This window comes from Neodiprion virginianus, chromosome 3 (assembly GCF_021901495.1).
Source record: "Neodiprion virginianus isolate iyNeoVirg1 chromosome 3, iyNeoVirg1.1, whole genome shotgun sequence".
Taxonomy (NCBI): Eukaryota; Metazoa; Arthropoda; class Insecta; order Hymenoptera; family Diprionidae; genus Neodiprion; species Neodiprion virginianus.
Genome location: NC_060879.1, coordinates 26,047,227 through 26,072,176, shown reverse-complemented (window position 1 = coordinate 26,072,176; position 24,950 = coordinate 26,047,227). Strand labels below are relative to the sequence as shown.

At 43.0% G+C, this 24,950-nt stretch overlaps 1 protein-coding gene across 7 annotated transcripts in view; it reads right to left on the bottom strand.

Moving 5' to 3' along the window:
- LOC124301459 (CUGBP Elav-like family member 4) overlaps positions 1-24,950 on the bottom strand; it is a 540,326-nt gene that overhangs the window by 457,507 nt on the left and 57,869 nt on the right. The gene's annotated exons all lie outside the window — the stretch shown is intronic.

The following is a 24,950-nucleotide window of genomic DNA, read 5'->3' as shown; positions in this document are numbered from 1 at the left end:
TTGATCAAATATACATATTATACAATTCAATGTATCTTGAAAATAGTCCGATATTGAATAAATTTCATAAACGGTTATTGAACGTAGATCACAAGTAGCAGTAAAACGTGAACAATAATCGTTGAAAAAATACGTTCATCAAACGATGAATATATTTCTGTGCAATAGTGGAAAACCGCAATAATTAAGCGCTTAATTGGGGTTGCTGGTAGTTGTATGATGAATGTACAATATATATATATATATATATATATATATATATATATATTAGGGTGTGTCGAAAATGAACTTTTTTTTTTCTTCGCTCCTACCACTCAAAACTTTAGGTTTTGACATTAAAGAGGTCCTCGTTCAAGGAGGGCGCTGTAGCTTGAAGTTTAGAAGTCGCTCAACGAGGATTTAGGTTTCCCATCTAATTAACACGTAAAAAATATTGTTTTTCGTTCAAAATGATGTCAGGCATCCAAAAAATTGGCGATTTCTGTGCTTCTTGGCTTATTTGAAAGCATGACTCATCCCCTAAACGATGATAGGTCGTTTTTCGACTTACCTTGTACCAATTTTTTTTACGCCACTTTTCGACCACAATAGTCACTTTTTCAAGTTTACAAAGTCTCCAATGTATCAATGAGTTCAAAATGAATTGCTACAAGTATTGATTCTTGATTCGAATATAAATAACCAATTCCAAAAATTAGTGAAACATACAAAATTTCTCAAAATAAACATGGTTTTTTGAATAAAATTGAAGATACGGAATTTACCAATTTTTAGAATTGGTTATTTATATTCGAATCAAGAATCAATACTTGTAGCAATTCATTTTGGACTCATTGATACCTTGGAGACTTTGTAAACTTGAAAAAGTGACTATTGTGGTCGAAAAGTGGCGTAAAAAAAAATTGGAACAAGGTAAGTCGAAAAACGACCTATCATCGTTTAGGGGATGAGTCATGCTTTCAAATAAGCCAAGAAATACAGACATCGCCAATTTTATGGTTGCCTGACATCATTTTGAACGAAAAACAATATTTTTTACGTGTTAATTAGATGGGAAACCTAAATCCTCGTTGAGCGACTTCTAAACTTCAAGCTACAGCGCCCTCCTTGAACGAGGACCTCTTTAATGTCAAAACCTAAAGTTTTGAGTGGTAGGAGCGAAGAAAAAAAAAAAGTTCATTTTCGACACACCCTAATATATATATATATAGATGTTGTAGACACCAAGATTGAAAATGAATTTCATAAACGTCTATCACGCGTAGATCAGAAATACCAATAAAACGTACATTATAATAGTCGAAGATATACGTTCATAAAACAATCAATATACTGCTGTGCAATGGTGAATAGGAAGTATGATAAACGTCTAATTAAAGTTGCTGGCAGTTGTGTCATGAATGAATATTATATGTTGTGATTACCAAAATCATAAACGAATTTCGTGAACGTTAATAGCTCGTAATTTGTAAATTCAAATGAAACGATTCTGATAAAACGTTGAAAGATGGAGTACCAACATCGTTAAACATATAAGTTTTAAACGATTTTCGTACGAATAATGAACAAATATACTATACGTTGCTTTTGCTATAATAATACGTATTTTAAACTTCTGTATAATGAAATACGCATAATAAACAGAGTAATCATACGAATAATATCCATCCGAAATATTACAGTATATGTGATACGGTTGAATTTTATACTTATACCATTATTAAACGACTTCGACGTTTCATATACGAAATTTATACTGGTGTGTGTTTATTGGGGCTAATATATCATTACTGATACACCTTTCTCCGTTCGTGATTTTCCGTGTTTTCCGCAAATATTTTAGTATCAATTCTAAGAGATTTTCTACAAGTTTGATGATCACTGATTAGCGTATCAAGTGAGTTTATCGAAATATCATTTTTAAACTCTTTGAATCGTTAGAATCGTGACACATACATTTTCAATTTCTCACGACATCATTTTCGTTCTAAAAAATGACATTGTATTCCCAAACGAGATCCAAGAACTCTCAGTGTATCGTTTTTCGTGCACATGAATTATATGAAAATTTGAAAATCAATTGTGACAAATACCTCGTGTAATCGTAAGTGTAGGTACGATAAGAAACATGTGCTTTAAAGTGTTGTTCAGAAAACTCTCTTCTATACATCACATGTTTCATTAGGAATAGTAATATACTCGTAAGTCAACTCTGAAGGGAAGTACCGCCCCGAGACGTACCTCACCGATTTTTTTTATTCTGTGATATGCAATGGTGCGTAAACAAAAATGAAGGCGTATTTTTTTCACGGGCTAATTCAGCTTGTCAAGCTGTAAAAATTATTCCTCAAGTTTAACCCTAAAAATTACGATTGCAGCCCCTAAAGGTGAAAATCCTGCACTTATCACGACGTGTTGATAGTAAATAATATCCAATTGGTATAACAAAAGAATTTCACGTTATTACCGTGACTTTCAAAAAATTGATTTTTCGAGATATGTCTAATATCTCTCCATATGCTATAACGTATGACAAAAGAAAAAGATCGGTAAGGTGTAGCTCGAGTACTTTTCTTCTCAGTTCGACATTCGATCATTATCAAAACCAAGAAACCCTGATGCACCCTTATACTTAGTCAAAATACTACGTCACAGTCTACGAGGTGAAAAATGCTCCGCTTCAGATGCATCGTTCAACGTGTGTGTTCATTTGTACAACGAGAATACAACATTATCGTTCCCAATGTGCACGTGCAGTCTAATGTTGCAAAAAGTGACCGTGCCATTGGCAGGCTCGATTCAGCGGACGGGAGAAGCGGGGAGGATCAAGATTTTCGAGTCGGTAACGTGGTAGCTGCAGGCTATAGGATCGGGGTGCTGAGGGGTGGAAGGAGAAATGGTGGGGGCAGTTCTTGGCACGCTCTCTCCTAGGGCACGGCCACCATCCATTACTGGCGGCGCATGACACCCAGAGAGATATATCGACTCACCGCATCCTCGAATTGAATCGAACGCCGCCGGCAAAAACACCAATGAGCAAAATAGAACATTGTGATCGATGTTCTTTGAGAATTTATTGGCGAATGAGTTACTGGCTTGTTACTTGGCTTACGCCGACCCGAGGGTTCACCTCTTTCATGAAGACTTCCCCGGCTTACGTCGGGTGATAAGTAGGTACTCGCTGCGAATAATGCCAGCTCAATGTCTCGACACAATATAATTTCTGTTTCCTGAACTTGAACACCTATATGCTCACTGGTCCTGCGATCAAGAGCTGCATGGTGGCATGACCGACTCGGACGCCAGGAACATCGACTGGAATATGTAACGTAAGTTCTCAACCGAAGTGCTCAATTATTCCCAAAATTATCAAAGATCACTTGATCTACATATTCAGGTTCAGGTCAATAATTACCATCGATGTAACCCCATGGCAATTTGTCCCTTCGAAACTTACAGTGGTTAAAGTATACGACAGGCTTCTGTGGGGCTCGAAGGGTCTCACAACCCCGAGAAAAAACCTAATTGAGTTCGGATTTCATTTCTGCTAGCTTATTAAACGCCGGCTGCTCTCCCCTGGGGGCTAGATTTGGTTCTAGCCTCGAGCAAAACCCAAGATAACTCGGTGTGTGTCTCTCCTTCTCTCTCTCCATCAAGTGTGCAAAGCTCGTTGTTTTACTACGCTTAACATAAACGAGCAATTAACCGGTACCGCTCTCGCTATAAGGTACGCCAGCAGCCCCGAAACTCATAACTGGACGCCAGGGACGCCTGGCGTCGATCGCAGTTGGCAGACCGCTCCGGCGAATGACACTTTACCTGGTTACCCAAACTCTGTGTGCAGAAATTCAAGTCTCTTGCTGTCTCGACTTCTGGATCCACCACCTCGTGCATCTATTCTCCTGTGAACAAGGATCGATAAGCCACCTTGCCACATTGGATTGGCTCTAGAGGGTGCGTTCAAGGTCATCTTTCTCTACCCATACCAAAGATTAACATGCATCAAACGGTCACCCGGCTGGTTTAATCTTACCAAGAGAACTGGCTGCGTATTGGATGATGACTGTATACGTTTCATGCTTCACGAAGCTTTCCAAATACCCCTTTACATCAGTGGCTGTGTACGGATACCAATTTATACAACACATCATCTATGATACCTAGATGTTACGTCAACGTCACCAAAGTAACTCTCCTAAATGACAAATCTCGAACTACTGGATTTGAACAAGATCAGAAACTTACTGACCAATCACTTGTGGAATATTCTGGACAATCAGTTCGGAGGGACTATTTTGTTAAACACCAGTGCGATATCAATTCAAGTATATATCATAGAAGCATAACATCCTTACAAAACCCCAAACATATGATTCTCGGGCCTACGCTGTGAGAATATAAAGTCATGATGTCAAATTGCGTTCTTTCACCAAACGGTCCGCTCGTTAGGAGCGTGGATCCTTCTGCACATTTCTCATACCGGCCCCGCAGCATATTGCACGTTTCTTGGACACTCTACCCTCTCCAGCCGTCCCCATGCTGCTCCGAGCGTTTTCACGAGCATTTGGCTCGCATCAAGCTGGACTCGGCATAATTACGGAATGGCTACCTCTTTGCTCTTTTGCGCACTTGTGTCCTCCCAGCAGCCTCACACTTGGCTCCTTGATTTCTCGGAAAATAGAAGGCACGTTAGTAATTTTCCTCTGAACGTGGCCATTATGGAGATTTTATCAAGACATGTAACTGGGTACTCAGGCTCAACCACTACGTTAACTGTACGTGGTTTCCTTTTTCATTTTCAGAATTTCCGTTTCTTGTCATAGTCTCTCCGATCACTTCCCATTACTTCAGGAAGTCATATACCACTACCGACACTACAGGCCCTACTCACAATCAGAAAGGAGGGTGCGTCGAATAATGCTTAGTGGCATTCGCACTTGAGAAGTCAGAAAGCACACGACTATACTTTGCAAATGCCTGTAACACTTCTCTTCTGGCTAATCAGTTGGTAGATCTCAAAAGCTGAATTATACACGTAACAAAGGGTTGACGGGTGTTTCCCTTGCCATTCGATGGGCACTCGACATTTTTCTGTGCCTCGTAACTTGCAGAGTCTTGCGTCAAGTGCTTAATGCTCATGAAAATGCACTTATTTTCACCCTCAGAAGCCGTATTCTCATTTTTTGATTCTACTTGATCATGATGAAAAAAGAAAAGTAACGTGGATAAGCGTGTTTTGAATTCAAATGTAAAGAGATAAAATAAATAAGGACGCGTGCCCCGAAAAAGAAAGCTTTACAAGTATTCCTCGTATCCGTTATTGTAGCGTTTTGTGGTTTCCTACCTGAAGACGAGAGGGAATGCTATCTCACTTTCTAGGAATCGTGATCTCAACGCAATGGCAAAAAGCATTGGACAAAAGATACGAACCTATTCTCATTACAACATAACTGCAGTCTTACAGTAGCAGAGGCACTCGAGTGGTGACAGCCGGTGAGGAATGATTCTGAAATCTAGTTGGAGGGTGGACAGTGACAAATAGAGCGTAGTTGCCAAAAAGGGGGAGAAGGTATGTTTTATAGTTCACTTTCCATTTGTCACCTTATGCAAAGAACACAATTTTCCCCACAACTCAAATGGACATCGAAAAAAGAGAACGCCACTGCGTCCCGTCTTTCTAGAGACACTTGAAACTTCTACGCTAATACTTGGAACTCGTAAGTCTGAAGACATTCCCCGTGGAAAGCAGGTAGCAATATATATACGTGTATGCTCACCCTGAGACCCGTGAAAATAAAGTTTGTAAGTACTTGAGAAAAAAGAAGGAAGACAACAAAAATATCTAACCATGCTCAGAGCTGTGAAGACGTCAGATCATGCATACCGATCAGCGAGAATTTCAAACCTTGCTTATTTCTCCATGAAATTCACCGTCTTACACACAATGAATGGAATGTCATGGTATCGCAAGACTGAGATTATATAACGCTGTCAATTGGTAGGGAAGAATGTGCAGAGTATATCGACTATTATGGTCCATGGTAACTGAATGCGTCATGTCAAAGATGACTACTGATTTTGAGAAATGACTACATGATAAGTCATTTCAGTAGAATGTGCGGCAGTATCGGTGAAAAGTGAAATGAAAACGATATTCGGCGTCGATTTTTGAAATAACATTTACTTACGGATACGGCAGCACTCACACGATGTATCGTCATAGCATAGCCCTGTTCAAACCGGCAACTGGATGGAGACACGTGTAATAGAACATCAAACAAGCAGGGAGAGACGGGTAAAGCGAGACGAGCCTCGTCCACACACGGCCGGTTCATTCGGTACGACACGGGTCGTTAGTCCCTGGTTGTTTCGGGAACGAGTCATGCCTAATCACCAATGAATACAACAATCACGACGTGATGAATGATTATGTCGTAGAATCCTGTCCAACGCTGCTTCGCCCCCCGAAAAGCAATAATTTTCACCGATTGCGAATTCAACGGACCAACTTCAGTTTCTGATTTCGTAACAAAATTTTCATACACAATTCTCTTGTTCTGGCTAACTGATTCACAGTGGCTGAATTTCCAGTGTATTTTGGAAAGCGTATACGTCACCACCTGCGGATAAAATTGCTCGAACAACTGGTGCACCCTCTCTCTAACCTAGCGCGTGACAATCGCCATACCGCTTTTCGTCATCAAACTTCGTCCGCTGTAGAAGTAAAAGTTGAACTTTGAAACGTGACGAGTCTAAAGCGCAATTTTCATGAGCGTGTGTTTTTTTAAACGGGCTTGCATCGTCGGACAATATAGATCGACAACTTCGTTGTCACGCTAGTGTAGGCGGGTGAATCTTGGCCAAAGGGTATACCCACATCAGCAATTCGCGATAAATAACCCCCTCACCTACAACTGGACCTTCAAACGACGCGAGGCCTCGTCAATCTCCAAGTTGAAAAAGACAATTTACATCGGGGCTGCATCAAGCCAATAAAGGAAACTTTCTGACCTGACAAGAGGAGCGGTCATTTTTTCTTTATTAGTTACCGTTTCGCATATCTGACCAGATTCTTCATCTGAGTGAATAACAAGCAGACTTTATATTTCGCCAGAAAATTTAACGGCGTGTTGATAAAAAGTCCCATCTACGCGGCGAATCGATGGAAGCGGACACACGTTTGCGCCTCTAGATAAGGGATGACGAGATGACGATATATACGTTTGGGGTCTCGTCGACGTCGAGATATTAACTAGCTCTCCTGCAGGCGTCTGCTCCGGGCGCGTCGATTTGTTGGTCAGCGCGGACCGTTCGTGAGTCATGCAAATGACATTTCCTCCTGGCCACACAGAATTGATAGATATTGATAGCCTGCAGTCAGCCCGCCGCTGAGGTACGGCTGGGCGTGATCAATGTCAGGCGCGGGTGAAACGATCTAATTATAACGTTGTTCGACCCTGGATTATTGGATTGTGCCCCGTGAATCAGTGGGGCAGGTGCCTCGTCCTGCATTATCGCTTCTTCGGTGCCACTGTAGATTTAGAGATTTCAGTCCGTGTTCATTCACCTTTGCATTAGGCTTAATGCGCCATTTGTAGTCACTGTGCCATTTGTTGCTAACTTGATGAAATGCTGTATTTCTTAATTAAACTTTTTATCTCTTCAATCATGCAATTCATCACTACTATCCGAATTCGAGTACGTTTCAGCTGTAGTTTTGGCACGCTTCACAGGTCAGAAATTAGGGTTCTGGTTTGCTGATTGGTAACACATTGAGTGAGCGAAACCAGTACATCTTACTCTATTCTGCAATCGATGGAAGTAGTATTCTGTGCTTTACACTGAAAACTGTACCCTACTCGAAATACACGAAAGCTCTTGGCTCTTCGGTGAATAGGATACTTTCGAAGAGACTGGATGAAGACGCTTGGTAAAAAAAATGTGTGAAAAGAGATTTACTAATCAAGGTGCGTGAATCCATGACAACAAGTAGTACATCGTATCGGTGCAGGTATTCTAAAACTTGTAAGTATTACGTGTTTGGGAATAAAAAAATCTTGGTTAAATTTTCCTCATCCAACGATCGTGAGTCAGCTTATTCGGAAGAATCTATAATAAAACGGAGTGAACGACCATTACGTATCTTCCGTATCGAGAAATGCACGTGCTACACGATACCGCAAATATATCAACGCTAATTCACGAGCAGGGAATGCGTGTCGACGAGTTGCGTGCACAGACAGACTGCCACACCTCCGTATTGATAAATAGGGCTTGTTAACGTATTACCTACCCACGACGGCCCCCTACAACCCCTTTTTCGTGGTTGAAACCACCAAATCTACGAGCTTCGTGGGAATAAATATTATTCCGGATAAAGGAAGGAGTTGAGCCTCAATCGAGAACGTAAGTCGGGCGTTGCGTGCTTCCAGATGCGTCGAGGGAGGCCCGTTCCGAACTTATATCGAAATTGGGTCAGTTTGGTTCTCATTCATTTCCGGTTCGCCACTCGGCGCCGTCGGCCACCACTAGACATCGTCTAAGGAGGCGAGGATGAGAGCCACGAATCATTAAGAAACGCAAAGGATCTTCGCTATAGCCGAAACTAGCACGCACGCAAACTTATTGGAACCCACCGACGGTTTGTACAAATTAAATCCCTTCCCTCACCTCTCACTCCCTTTTCACCCCACTTGCGACCCTCGAAAAGTCCCTCTCGCTTTCGAGAATTCTCTCATTCTCACTCGGTCCCGAGAGTTGGGAAGAACAACGGAAGATTTAATATCGAGTGCGCCTTTGGACGTTTGTGAATTGTGATACGAGCAGAACTTACCAACGAAGGGACGGTTCGGATCGATAGGACGCCCAGCCAGCGCACCTATTATGCAGATGTAATTTGGATGGCAAATAAGCTACACGCGTTTCCGAGGCTCGGTGACGTTGGAACTGGAAGCCGGTAGATCAAATTGACAGAACTCTTCTGTATGGCGCAGGTTTGCTCGCTCTTTCACCGTCGCTCTATCATTAGGGTCAACCCTGAGCTGAAAAATGGTGAAACGTAGTAGCTGATGAGAGATGGCCTGCAATCAACGCGGTTTGGGTAATTCGATGCTTCTTCAATTGAAAAGCATTCAGGTTGACTGACGTTCTGCTGATTTTAAGCTTATCGATCAAAAAGAAATGAGATCGTGATTGGGGCTGTCGCGAAACATGAACCGGCTCACAATCAGTTCACTAACTTGAGCATAGCCTTTAGCGTTTCCTGCGGCACAACTCGCGCTGATAAAGGTTCACAATTTTGCCTGCATGATTATCAGCTGAGGGAATCTTTATGGGTGGGTAGTACAACTAAAAATGGTTGGAACCTCGAGCGTTTCGGTAATACGTGGTCTGCTGGCAAATTACCTCGTGACTGCAATGCTGCAGTGTTCGCCAAACTGAGGAACATATCTGAGAAATTGAGTTGCGAAATTAGGCAAGGGACACGAGAAACAGGGCGATGACCTCGCAACAAGACACGAATTTGTTCATACAACTTTACGTTATTGCAATATTTTCAACAGTTTATACTTTCATCTCTTTTCATGCTTGCCCGTAAACATTCAGACGCACTACTCCCAACAACGAAATAAACGTGACGGCAACGAGTATATCGAAACTTGTTTTCCCAATGGAAAATGTTTACGGGTAAGTGTGTCCACGTGTTCGTTTGAGCGCACTTGTATTCGCGCTATAGTTACGTACCGTATGGAGGGTGTATCTATCTATCTACGGGACGTTAAACGGCGAATGTATAATGGAACTTGTCGGGTTCCAGTGGATCGTGTGTCACGCAATACACTCATGGCGCAATCGGTGCTATGTCATGTGTACAGCCCGAGTCGGCTATTACTCCGGGAAACTGAAAGTTTAATATTGTGATTACGGGCAATAAATTTCGAGACGTGCGGAACAAAAATAGTAAAAGAATCAAGAAAAACAGGCTGATACGTGGATTCGCACGGCCGAGTGACGCATCGGAATTCCGTGCCGAGGGTGTTTCGCAGTTCTCGTATTAGCGGTAAAACCCAGCTGCGGATCGGCGCGGATAAGAGTGAAGAGATAAGCTGGAGTAAACCGCGATGAAATCGCGTGAAATTATAATCGTCGCCTCTGGTATACAGCGTAAAGGTAGTAATGGTATTCTATCGAAATACTCTTCGTGAGTATATGGAGGCAGAGATGGATGGACAAGAGGACAGAAAATGCAAAAATAAAGAACCCGAAAAAAGAAAACGCCAAGATTTGGTGCAAGGCCTTGAGTACCGGAATATACACTTACTACTCCTCAGGGGGTGTTTCAATTTTTCTTATCTTTGAGTTAAATGTTATTCTCGCACGCGACTGGTTCTTTAATTATCTCTACTTCTTTGTGAGATATCGCTCGTTCGTGAGTGGTCTTGCTGCACTCTTACTCAGTCTCAGGAGTGAAACGCTGCCTTTGTTTTTCACTTGACTCGCGTATATTATAGTACCGCAGTTTAAAGTGTCTTTAAAAACTATCAGATTCAGCCATCACAAACCTAGTTTTCGTAATTGACCTGTACACGCACTCGACAGAAAATCAAACTCTTATTACATCTTTAATTATGATACGTGGTGTGTCACCATACGAAAAAAAGATTGTGTGATTCGATTATCCGTTTTGCTGTGGAATCTTCGATCCTGCTCTACCACTCTGTCGTAGAAAACACATCAAGGTCAATTAAAACTTCTTCGACAATTCGCCGTTCTTGACTTATTCAGAGTAAATGTGTTGTGGGGTTTAACGACAAAAATATACGTGTACTTTTTTGAACCACTTAAGAGAGTTGATTATTTTCTGAAATGTGTTCACCAATAGCGCTGTATTAAGTAGGATGAGAAAATAAAGTGAAATTTTAACTACCATCTACCACTTTAACTAAGTCTTTCGATACTCTGTAGCAGCGTCTTCCACCACACGAGGTCAATCCCGTGGCGATGAGGTGAAGTGAAAGCGAGCATATGCGGCCATATGGCGAATGCCAGGCTTCTGTCAGGCTTATCTGCTCGATAATGCTGCGATATGAGATGCCTTTCGTTGGCCTACATCCTTTCATCCGTCGACATAGACACCCGGGACATTAAAAACGATGGATAAACGAAGACCGAACGATGAAGCGCATCGTCGACGAGTCAAGTTTACCGAGTCTATATCGAGACTCGAGTGTTTGAAAGCGTCAGGGATAACATCGCATCTCATCTCGTCGCATCGCATCACGGGTAGGAAAAGTGAGTGAAGTACCGGTGTTAAAATCTCGCAGCAAATATTCGTATAACGTAATTATTCTAAGCTTTTAGCTGGAGTTTAGTCCGCCCTCGCACGCTAGCTGCTGCTACCAGGGCGATGTATAAATTCCGCACCACCCGAGATATATATATTTAGTATGTATATACAACACAAGTACAAAAAATAAACAAGATTAAAATAAATAGGTACTACTCGTTTATATACATATATGTATATATAGATGTATGTTTAATAGAAATACTCAACACTCTGCCGACATTAGCTGAAATTACCACTTGGCAAACTCGAGCAACTAGCGCAAGAGGCACGGCGTAAGGAAGGGTGTATACCCTTAGGATGGTAAGAGCAAGGCGACGCGACGGAGCAAGGCTAGGAAAGCAGAGAAGGCCCTCTTATTAGATTATAGTTATCCGGCAAAATATTTCTTAAGATTAACGCCCCCGCCTCGCGGATTCTCTCGTCCCCGCGATAAGTCGGTATACGGTGAAGGAGCTAGGCAGCGCCTATATACGCCTCGGGAAAAATGAAGAAGTATTTGCGTTCCTGCCAAAACTTGCATTAGCACACTATCCACGGATTATCCGGGCTCTTCATACATCAGATACCAACGCCACTGCCGAAGGGTGGAAAATTCAGGCTCTTCCACCACCACCACCGACACCGTCGCTCTACCGTATACCACGTTTACTCGTCTGAAAAATAGCTTCTCCTCGATTTATTCACCGATTCACCTCGAGTACCTTAAAATCCACCTAAAATTCACACGGGTATGATACCGGAACTCCATTCCACATACGGCACGCAGATCAGAGTAAATATGTATTTCGTGTTTTAAGGTAGAAAACGCATGTGAAAAAGTTACGCTCCAATTGCATGTTTGGCACTTCAGGAAATGGTGACACAGTTAATGCGACTTGACATGTCAGACCGAAAAGCTCAACTTACAACCATATTTCCTTTTGTCAGATGATGCGAAAGAATTAGGATACATCCTGAATCGATACAAATACGATTCTTTTCGTTTTCAAAATGCGTGACAATTTTTTATTATATTTTATCGACTTTGTATCGATCATTCCTTTCTTTACCCTTCGACAAAAAAACGTAGTCACAGCAATAAATTATCGCAAATTGGGAAAAAATCGTAGTGAGTGGCAAGGTGTTAGTCAAAGACCGATGCTGGAGATCACATAGATACTAATTCGTTAAGGTCCAGAATTAATGTACACCGAAGCATTAAGTGCCTAGTTTGAATTATTTCAGCTATCATAGAAATTGACTGCACGTTCGTTTAGTAATGTCCCTGTGACTGGAGTGTAAGAATTGAAACTCCAAACAATACGTGACATCCCGCAGGTAACTGAACCGAAGTAAAACTCAACCGGATCCTTATACTCGAACCTCGGATCATCCGGAAACTTATAATATAGTTGTAGTGCTGATAATATAATGAGTATAACAGTACCTAGAATGTGTGCACCGTGAAGATGCAGCTGTAACTTCACGGAGAGTGGAAGAGGTTACGTTGCCATTGAAATCAGTTTTCCGAGAACGCGAGATCGGAACTGGGAACTGACTCGTGAAAGCTCGAAATAGACTGCAATCGTGACGCGTATTGGTATATCGGTGTACCTATGTTTTGATTAAGTTGGTTTAGCGGTTTGCCGTTGGGTATGTGAGCAGTTGAGTGCGGATAATGTTGGTGTTTCTGAAGTTTAGATTGTTCCGATTGAACCTGCGCTGGGCACAAATAACCCGCCGTAGCCGCCCCTCCAGCATCAGTAGAAGCCTAAATTTAACTCACTATACATACGATAATAAATCGAACTCTCTGAATTTTACCCGGTGTACGGCATCCTGTTGTGTTGTGTACCTTGCACGTCAAAATAAATTCACGATTTTCTTGCGCTCACAGCACCCTTGTGCGGTCTGAAAACGAACGTTGACCTCATCGTTGAGAAAGGTTCTGTTTGGCACTTTCTACACAGTGAGAATTGGACTATGGATCATTTCATCATGACGCGAGCGAATTTTGAAGGTTCAAGATAAATCTGACGGAATATAATACGATTGAATAAAAATTTATCAATGGTCTTATATCAGCGATAACTAATAAATGGTATCAAGACACAGCATGATAACTCGAACTGAATAGGCTCAAGGAAACATTCCAATCATAGACATTTTTCAACGAATTATTCCAATTTTCAGAAATGAAGTTTGATAAACGGTAATTTTTTATTTTCTACATTGGTAGGTACGATTTTATTCTTGGCAATTCATATACATAATTTATAACCTTTGATCGTGAAATCATACTGAAGTTTATTACGTTATTATAATAATGAATTTTCAGAAAAATTCGTTAATTTGCAACTTCAGAATTACCTGAAATTCAGTAAACTGTAGTACAACATTGACGAACTCAGATTTTGTAAATTCAACTTCAGTTACTTCAAAGCTGCTGAATAGCAATTTTTCTCTCAACGTTTCTCTTTACGTCAACGTTAATAACTTGGACGAATTATAAAATTTTCACACCCAAGATTTCTCATTCCTTTATCAAGCCTCTACAAGTATTCAAATCACATAAAAGCAATCAGCATAAAATCATCAACAATCAAAGTTAGTAGGCAGTTTCATCTGAATTTTTCACAAATTTTATTTTATTATTTAAATAATACTTATCCCTAAGAAAACTCTCTTAATCACTGGCAATTTAAATATTTTCGAATATTTCAAGTAATAAATTAAAAGACAAAATGCGTTTCCGAGAGTTAAGAGGTGAATTCTATTCGTGATTTGCAAAGGCAACGCAATAAGATAAGACGAAATTGAATGCTGATGAAAATGAAACTGGTTACTGAATCTCGACGGTAGAAAGGCACGGTAACCTATATCTGTTTAGTGAGTCGATCCTAAATATCCAATACCGCAAAAGAGTTTCGGTCGACGGCGACGGTCTCGGGTTCGGTCCGTAACGTAGCGCAAGTGGGCGGGGGTTTTGGCTTTGACGTCGGCCGTCGCGACGCTGTTTGCGCAGCACTTTCATTAGCTTGCCTCAAATTACTATAGTTCAAACACGAAGCTCCACCGTCACCCTGACGAGGCGAGGCGAGGCGAGTTGAGTTGACTCGAGTCGAGTCGAAGCGAGGCAAGGCGATTTCGTTTCGTCAAACCAAATATCGGCGCTAAATACAAAGCGGAGCAGCTGATTCGATAGGAATGAGAGATTTGCGCTCTGCTCGAAGGGTGAGAAACTGATGATGTATGGTCATGTGGCGAGAGTTGTACTGTTATTATTGCTTTCACCATACACAACTGCAAACATTACTCCCTGCCTGATTGCAAAATCTTCGCCTTGCTGAGAATATAGTGCTTCTTGCTATGCTACTCGATGTGCCCATGCATATATGCACATGCTATCCTTTGTACACGGTTAATACCTATAACTCTGCCCGAAATCAATTAATCAAGGAGAAAAGCAAAATATTGATTCAAACGCCGAACAGCGATACGTTCTAGATGCTCGATACAATTTTGATAAGAAAATTACGACACTGTGTAACATTATAATCCAGGTAAATTGAGTGAATAATTATTTCTAATCAGCAGACTGTAAGTGGGTCTAAGTACGGTGTACAAAGCATAAAAAGAAACAACTAAGGTTTCCCTGTTTTTAGACCGCGGTAGCAAACCGAGTACATGCAGCCATCACGTGACAAGTTTCAATGAAATTAATCAACTCTCGAGATTTTAAACATACACTGCATTACAGGGTATATTTATCGGACTGTAAATTAATATTTTACGACAGTCAACTTTGTCGCGAGTATGTGAAGATAACAACAATAAATAATTATAGGAACCACTCCGCACACTGTGAGACATGCAGTGCCTTCAACATTGGCACGTCATAATACCTAGTCCCACGTTGGTTTGTGTTAGAACTAGGAGTGGGAATGAACCGAAGGGAATCCAATTAATCACCGGAGAAAACTGACTACTAATTAAATAGAGGCTGTCGACGGTAGATGACATAAGCTTCGAGTAAATAATCTACAGTTGATATAAGATATAGCGAGCGTGTATCGACGAGTAGTTTCAGTACCAGTTTCGGTACTCGCTGTTGCTGAGCATGTGAACAAAAATGTAGGTTCATTAATTTTTTCGTCAATTCCGATGCAATCGGCAATACTAATTTCGGTATACAAGCCCCTGCGTAACCTTTCATCTTTGCCAATAGGTCCCGAGCGCCTCATGCCTGTATCAGGATTCACCTATTTCAACATCGATTCTCTCGCTCGGTCGTCCTTTAATCCCAAAGGATCTGTTAAACACGTGTCTACACCGTGCGTCCCTGGGCTTCGAATGCTACCGTACTATTCGATACCCTGCACCGAATCCACTGCAATCTAACAAATCCACCAGATCTGATAGCCGCGTTATAGCGGTCTGGCTCTAAGTTCCTGATATCATCCGAGTTTTTGAGCGAACAGGTAGAAGGCCACAGGAATTTATCCAAACTTTTTAGCTCCGTCAAACACATTGGCTTCCAGCAACGAAGTTCAAATAAACAGTCGAGGTGTCAGGGGGCTGCAGGAATCGGGGTTTACGCTACCAGAAATGTTGAGCCGTAGGCTGACAACGTGGTTGGACGGAGAGGAATGACAGAAGCGAGGGTGCAGGCTTCAATATTCGGATATGTCCCGGGCTCCGATGCTCTCTCTCAATCACAGGACTGCCGTCCCCGTTCATTTATCAGACTCTCGACATCCGTCCGGCCCTCGGATTTAATTACGTAAAAACAACACAACTCCATGTCGAATGAACCTTTTCACCACTCACCCCGTCCCAGATTCTGGATCACAGTCATTCGTATGGATAAACCGTGATTCCTTCACCTCTTCGCCAATGATTCATGGGCACAATACTGTACCGACAGAAACGGAGAGAAAAAAGGACGTCGCGCTGTGCTCCGAGGGCTTTATTATACAGGAGGATAGAACCGAGCCAAAACCGGAGAGTGGCAGACACCTCGATTCGGTACGACGTTGTGTGTTCTACCTTTGTCGAGTTTATGTTACGACCAGCGAAACACTGAATTAACGTAGCATCGTCTCTCTGGATTTCGTTCCATTACTGATGGTTCTACCCGAATGATAGCCTTATATTGACAATGAGTATCAAATTTTGGTGCACTCTGAATTCCGAGACAGCTGAGTTACGACTGGTTTTAAACACGTTCTTAACTTTAAGATCCTGGCTGAATTAACGCAGCTGTTCTTCACGTATTTACTGTAGACGCCACTTGATCAGGTCGGCGAGTTTTTTCTTCCTCCGTAGAAGAACATACCAACTTTCTAGATGCAGCACCATGTGTTCTGGAATGAGTTAGATTTTTCCACGATTCAGAATTGACTGCAGGAAAATTACCGGCTGTCTTCAAGGTGTCGCCAAGCTTGAACAAGTCATTGAAATGTTTAAGCGTTAGGAGTCTCGTTATGCGAGCGAAAGTATGATGGTAAGTTACTTCAATGGAGCATTGCGTTACATTTGTAGACCAATGGAGAGTTCGGAATGAAAAATCTACTTGGACGTGTAGCAAATAGCGACAGCTTGTGCATTTCCACGTCATCGTAGTCTGCAAATATGAATCCGTCATCTCCATTAATTAAATAATTACGTAGAAGAGGAAATCCTTTCGAAAGAGGTGAATTTCCATATTCCCCATTAGTAAAGTTGAAGGAGTTCTCCGGCACAAGGACGACGCTGCCTGGGCTACCGACCAACCATACCGGGGGAAGGGGGGAGTAAGGGAATGAAATGGGGAATGGAGGAGAAGAGAGGCATGTTTAATACATCGAGGGAGTTTGTTCCCAAGCCTATCGTCAAGCCGGTCCGATACGCTATCGCGATACTACGTATATATAGAGATGAGCTACAAAAAAAAAAAAAAAAAGAAAACAAACAGAAAAAAAACGAACTCAATTTGTCATTTTATCGTGGAAGATAAAATTTATTTATGATATTAACGGTTATACGTTACACCGATGTTTTATAACCGTCGCATCGTAGGCGACGTGAGTACGATAAATTTTTCTCGTATCTCCCTCCACGTTCATCCACATTCACGATGATCGTTTCCCTTCGTCTGCCAAACTTTAATGCCATTGTAAAAATTAGGATGCTTTATTCATAGCCCTATCTAGTCACAACTCCATCCGTGAACAAAAACCGATGACGAGGATAACAGCGGTTCCTCGAAACCCAGAGTACCGGGTACACACGTGCGCCAGAAGCACGCTCGCGTCGGCGGAAGTAGACGCCGCAAGACCGGAAACGTGCGCCCCCCGCAAGCTCGCCACTCCGAAGGACGCCGAGCGTCGCAACGCCACACGTACTTTTTGCGGGTACCATTAGACTTGCTACCCACAGCGTTACGATGCATCCAGGATATCTCTTACCACGCCGGAGAACAAGGTGCGGCAGATGGAAACGGCGGTGTTACCGTTCGTGATATTTGGCTTTGGCTGCTGCACTTCGCTATTCTGGTATTCAGACTGTGGTAGTCTAGACGCCGAGGCCTCTAAATACAGTTTGAAGAAAAACAATTGCGTCCCGAATATGAATAGCGAGTAGAAAATTTATCCGCAAGACGGAAATTGGATTGGTTCGTATTCAAGTGAAATTCTTTGACACAAAAACAATCGTTGATAAAATTACTCATTCTCCAAAAATTTATCCACTAACTCTGATACCGATGTTAATTTTTTTCCGTTTTTTTACAGTGTGTTGCAATTAGCGATTAGCTTTGATTAACAATATCAAAGTTCTGCTTGTATGAATATAGAATAAAAAATACTCGACCAGTTCAATCTTGGAAAAAAGAACATTTTCTTCAAATCCTGTTACAACATTGTGGCTATAAGTGGAGAATATACATATGTAAGCTGCAGGTCCGACAAAAACGCAGGCAAGTAATAACTTGAACATATTAGCTATTTTCTCCTTTCAAAAGTGCCAGTGAGTAACAACGAACCATAAAGACTTGCAGTCCCATGTTATCCGGTGTTAACGATTCACGGCGTCTGGCTTCCTCCTCGCTACAGTAAATAGGCATGTATGTACAAACAACCCTACGATGTGTCGGTGCAACGCACTCTTCCGGAATCAGTCGAACAGTTTCCTACCCACGGTGCCTGCACAGTTGGCGACGTTTTAAAATAAACACCAGTCATTTGACCGACGATCCTTTTTATTTTGCATGAGATGTTTTACTGGCGAAATAATTTGTAACAGTAGTTATAAGAAAAAAAAAGATCCGGAAGCAGAACCGCGTCACGGAATGGCTTATCTGTCAAGTTAATTATCGGTACAGAAGAGATCTCTTCGAGGAGAAGACAACATGCAACTGTACGGAGAAGAGAAACGATCGCAGTTCATTGTAGTTGTTTGCTGCACGAGGAGCAAGTAGACAATTAATTTCTGTCCGTCTTCGCCAATGGAGGCTGCAAATACGGAAGGGATAGTGGGATGCGGGGGAAAGAGGAAGAGAGGATGAGATTCTGCCGGAGTAATTCGGAAGTGGCGCGGTGTACCGCGAACATTATGCCTCTCTCTGCGCCGCTCACCTCGCCCTCGCCATTCCTCTCCCTCTCTCTCTGTCGCCCCCTCTATTTCCCTCTGTTTCCTTCCCCTCGGTATTCTACGTTCCGCGCTCCATGCTCTACCGCGTTTCTATTTGCCACCCTCGCACTCCTGCGCTTCGTTCGTTCGGCCTGTACGGTGCTACGTTTCCATTTCGACCACGTTGCACGCCGGGTGCAAAGGCCAACGAGACGTTCCCTGTTTTTACTCAGTGCAGTAAGCTGCCGGGCTCTAACGCGCTCTGAGATAACGAGAATAGCCGAGACACCGTTATTGATCTAAGAAACCGCGTATAGCTACGGCATGCTTAATCGTCGAGGCGTTGATGGTGACAGGCGTGGCTCGTTCGCGATAAACGTTGAACCCCCTCCACGTGCCGATGATTAGCTCAGACTATATTTTCCAAGACTTCCGTCGTCGATGCCTAAAAATCGTTGAACGGTTTTCCAAGATCTTGTCTTCAGGGTAATCAGGAACCTTAACTTTGGCCAAAGATGCACGGCCATTGGCCACCCACATATTACTCCTGGACCAGCTTAATTTTCTAATGTGATACAGTTAGCCATGACACGTGGAGTGCAAGTATCTGACGTTCCGCCGAAGATCGGTACTCTCTGAAATGAGCATGCTGGACTTGCATACAACTACGAGTCGAACAGATTATGAATGTCCAATTGAGTCAATGACGAATGTTAAATTGATAGGCAGATATGGTTACAATTTTGCGTTTATACGGTAAATCTAATTTCCTCCTTCATACGAAGATCGAGAACTGCATTGAATAGTTTTAATTGAAATTAACGAGACATGAAACGGTGTTAATATTCTTATCCACTTGCAAGAGTGAATTCATTTTCACCCGGTTCAAGCTGGGAGGGCTGCTAATCCGGTTGAAGAAGAATCCCCATAACAAACGAAGCGCTCGTCGTCTCGAGACTAATCCACCCCAAAAAACTATAATTATTCCGGATGCGGAATAATTATACTAGGATAGAAACAAATGCACTTGTGGAGTTTGGACGGTAATTAGATTTCACCTGGATGGTATCAGGGATAGAGAAAGGAAAATTATTCTTCGCGAGGTGATAGACATCTGCCTGGCAAACTCGAGATTCGCCTCTTGAAGCCGTCGACCGTCGGGACGAAGATCGGGGACGACCGGGGGTGTGGAGTGAGGGGCGGATTCGTTAGTGGCGATAGAAATTAATTTTCCTCAGATCCGTAGCTATATACTTGACTAGGTGTGCAGGTCGATGTAGCCTTCGTGCTCTAACTACAATGTAATTGATGAGCCGCCACCTCACGGCGCTGCTGAGCCCTCGTCGCGCGTCGTCATTTGGCCGAAACTTTTTGTGCGTTTCAAATGCTAAATGACTCGCATTAATCTTCGGTATATTTTGACGTGCGCATACGTGTATGGATCGGTCACTACCATCAGGCACACATGACGCGATTAACCGGCCATCGCTGTAACGTAGCGGAACGCCTGATATGCATTTGTTCTTCTTTCAAAATTTCTCCTTCCAGGTGTATACTTGTGTAGTACACCTCAATTTGAATATCCATACTCTGCTTCACGAGGGCCAATTAAGTCTTTAATTTATTTTTCGATTTCAATGTAATTAATTGCTGCGCTGTTGACGACTCCGGTCACACAAAGGCCAGGCTTGGTTGTTGGAACGTTACGGAGCCGATTGTGAGAGAATAAATGAAAGCAAGAATCTGCGCGAATGAAAAAAGAAACGTCTGCGCTCAAGCCTCGGCGCTTGGTTCAAACGAAAATTCAAGCCGTCAGTAGGAGTTATAAGGTACGGGGATTATTCGATTCTTCCACCAGTGGATGAACGTCAAAGATAACGACTTGAGCTTGTTGCAGCTTTCAGAGTGTTAATTGTACAGAAAATCGAAAAATAATTCAATCTGAAAGTCAAAAACAAGATCCACGTTTTGCAAGTCTAATCGTCCCCCGTTGTTTTCCACGCAAGTCCAGTTCTTCCCTTCTCTGTCTCTTTAACTTTCTTTTTCTCTTCTCCTGATGCTTCCCTCCGTGCAATTAAAATTCAATTATTCGTAGGTACTTTTGTCCTTCTATTGAGGTAAAAAGCTGCCAGAAAATTTTTCTGGGATTCAGTATTTAATTTTAGCCAGGGGAATTTTGCCAGTAAAATTGTTTTTACGCAAGACCATATTTTGGATTACCGGTTTTCGTGATACATTTTTCATTGTGCCGGTGTTCTCGTTTCTCGATGTATCCTGCATTATACCAATCTGTCCGGAAACACGTCGTTGCACTGACGCATGACGCTCCGAACATCCAACGTCACGTAATTTAGCCTGAGTCAGTTATCCCGCATCCCCCCCTCTACAAAATCCATACCACCGTCAACGTAACAACTAAGCATTTATATCAGCCGCAGGTTATACTGCCGACTACTAACCCCTGTTATCCGCACAGCTCGTGCTTTTATTGCAACCATTTATCGTCGATGGGGGGCGATGATGAAACCACAGCTTCTTCTTGAGACATAGAATTCGCTCGCGTTAGCACAAATCCGCAACTACACCTGGAACAACCAATTCACAAAAAAAACAAATCTACCGTCACCACTGTTCATTGAACTTTCAATAAACGAAAATGGATGATTGATATTCCGTGAGAAAAATTGAAACAGCCGTTTTTTTAATATAAACATTGCACACATAGAACTGAAACTTCGTGCATTTAATGACTTGCGAATGCGGTTGATTTTAGAGAACTACTAATCGTAGTTAGACGATTGCACGTCATTTTATCCGCGAAACTGCAATTTCCATTAGAAGTCCCTGGTGGTTTGAAAATAGAACTTTGTTTTTCTTTTGTGCGGTCAGGTAGTATACAGCTTGTCAAAAAGCACGTTGCTTTTTTACAGGCCATCTCTTATACGTTCCCTCGTAAAAAGCAAAAAGCAGAATGTTTTACGGGCTCGAGAATATTCTGAACGTGCCGCGTGAAATGTTGTGCCATCGCGTAAAAAATTTACGGAATAACGCGTGAGAATCAGCTGCACAAGATTGTATGTATAATGAATCATGAACATGAAATGATGTTCACACGAATAACGTCATTCTCAAACTAAAGGGAAATTTTTTTTTATGACGAATATCTGTAATCGCATAATTGCGAATGTAATATGTTTAGAAAATGATTTATCGATTTAGAAAATCATACCGACACCATGGAAAGTTGCATTTCGTAACTGACAACTTTTACATATACTATAAAAGATCAATTAATTTGCACGCACATTCATGAGAATTTCAAGAGTTTGAATGAGTTCCATTAACTAGGCACGACAATTCATTGTGCAAAATTTTCGTGAAAATTTACTTGCCTTAGACCGTAAATGTTGGTATACTATAGAGGTGTTAAGATATTCCATAATCCCGGAGAATGCCTCGCTTAAGTGAAAGTACTTCCTTGATGAAGAGTTTGAAGACTTTGAGGAAGGAAAGTGGGAATGGTCTCGTTATACGGGGTCCCGCATTAGCCTAGTTAAGAGAAGCAAAAGGCAGCTCCCCGTGTCAATGGGCGGGCCGGTTCTTCCCTTCTTTCTTCGCTCTTCGCGGGTCTTCGCTACTTCGCCCGTAGATTCGTTCGTTCGGCCGAGGGTCGTCCTCTTCGGCGGATGGGGTGAGCGTACGTGGCGCACGCTGGAACGGTACGACGGGAACACGAGGACCAGATTAGACTCGGGCAATCAAGGCAATTATACACTCCGGTGACGCTGACCCAGCTCCGGTCCGAATTCTCGACGTCCGCTAACTTCATCCCACTAAAGGCTTCCAGTTCCAACTCTTCCGCTGGCCGGTGACCCTCGAGAAACTCATCACCGTTCCTGTAATCCCCACGTACGAACCCAAAACGAATGGCGTCCTAAATTAAACCGACGTTGGAACGAGCTCCGCATAGGTATACGGTGCGTGCAACGAGTTTGACGCCGGCGGGTATAGCGATGAAGTATACGCGGATCTTTGCACAGTTCTATAGGCACCCTGAAAGTCGTATAAGTAAGCTGACGTCGGTAAGGTGAACAGCTCTAAAGTTTTATAACTCACGCAGAGCTGCCCAAATTCAACGGTAAGGCTCGAACTACGGTCGACGTCCTTATTTCACCTGACATTCGTTCAGATGAATATCGGTCTACGAAGGTGATCGTGCGGTAAGTATTTTTTTCATAGAATTACCTCTCGTTCACCCTCAAACATTCGGCGTATACCTGATACGAATCATACTACGTTGGCTTATATGTATGCTACAAGTTGAAAGTCCGATCTCAAGGTACTTTCAGGAGATTGTAAGTGAAGGATTTGTCTACCGTTTCAGCATCACCTTACCGGATTTAAAACAGAGACTGACCGCGTGTTTGCGGTAAACAAGACTGCTGATTTTATAGTAATTATCGCGAAAGCGTGCGTCAATGATAAATTGCGGATCACGTCTGGGGCGCAGAGTGTAATGAGAAGAAATTGTCCCCTCTGGCCGGACTGCACGAAAGTATCTTCGTCATCAAAACGGGGGCGGATTCGTCACTCCCCAGAGCCGACACGGGTTGTTTTTGTCATAGCTAGGCTGCCTGCCCTCGGAGTCTGTAGAAAAAGAGTAGTACGTCTTCTGGGGATATTATCCACTTGCGAACGTAGACCGAAGAGAATCAGCGCGAGTCTGGGAGCGGAAAGTGCCGGAGGATCGTTAAATTAGCAAGAGTGTCTTTGAGGGTGTGTCTCGTGCTCCAGCCGAGGCTCGTGCTGCAGCGGAGTTGGCCAGCTTGGCTCATCAGAGCCCCTCTGTTAAAATTATGCCGCTGCCACTATCTCGGCGAGGCTTTGCCGAGCGTAAACTTTCAAGTTTCTGCCCTAGTTTTCCATTTTGCAAATTTATCAAGTTATAACACTACTGCATCAAATAATTTCAACCTCGCAATCACGCGCGGCTCAAGCCTCTCAGCTTAGAATTATATAATTTCACCTGCAGCGCCTGCAGCAACTTTGGACGGGTCCCATTTTTGTTTTCTGCACTCCAGCCATTACAGGATATACCTTGGTACGAGCTACTCCGACCCGACTGTTAACTCCGAACGGCCGGGTTCAAATTCATCCCCGCAGAGTATCATCCAAGAAAGTACCACCAGGGCAAGGTGTGCAGTTGTCAAGAAGGCAAATTGCGGGCTTAATCAACAAGGAGACCGCAACCCGCGCCCTCCCAAAGCAGCCGAAACTAGCGACGAGGGAAAGCGCGATAGTTTCCGTAATCCCATCTCCTTGCCCCGAACAGGGCCCATGGGCCCCAGGGTCCCCCCACCCCTTCTGGATCAACCCGAAACAAGCTTTGTGCTTCTGCTCCAGTTAACGTACCGCATATACGGGTTCTGAGCGCGCCGACAGCCCGCTTTTGCAAAGGGCGTCGCGATACAATACACCTTCTGTTGTAACGTAACGTGGGTTAAAAATACCCACATGCACGTAGTTCTATAGGCGCCCTGAACCTCGGCCGGGTAAAACCGCGAAGAAGACCCGGCGAGCCCGCGGCCCCGGGCTCAACACACGTGCCTCGTTGAGCCTGAATTTTTGCCACACCACCCTTCGGACCCAGTGGACATTAATATTTCACGAGATTTAGGCTCAAAGTTACTGCAGCCATCCAGTCAAGCTGAAGTAGGTCGGCGTGGTGGGCGGGAGGGTGTGCCAGGGGTGCTAAAGTGCCGGGGATTCGGCCGGGAGGGAAGGGCAACAATCGAAGCGCTAGATGCTCTCGGATCAGAAAGGATTTTCAGTGGGATTGTCTGTCACTGTCACGCGGTGCACACACCAGTCCGAACCACGAACTCGTTGGGTGTATTTCTCTTCACGTGTTCCGTGTGTTTGTTACAGCCGAGGCCTTGTACGGACACACCTTAGACGAATACCCATCACTCATTTAGGAAAATCTCTAGCTGACGTTGACGTAAGTTTC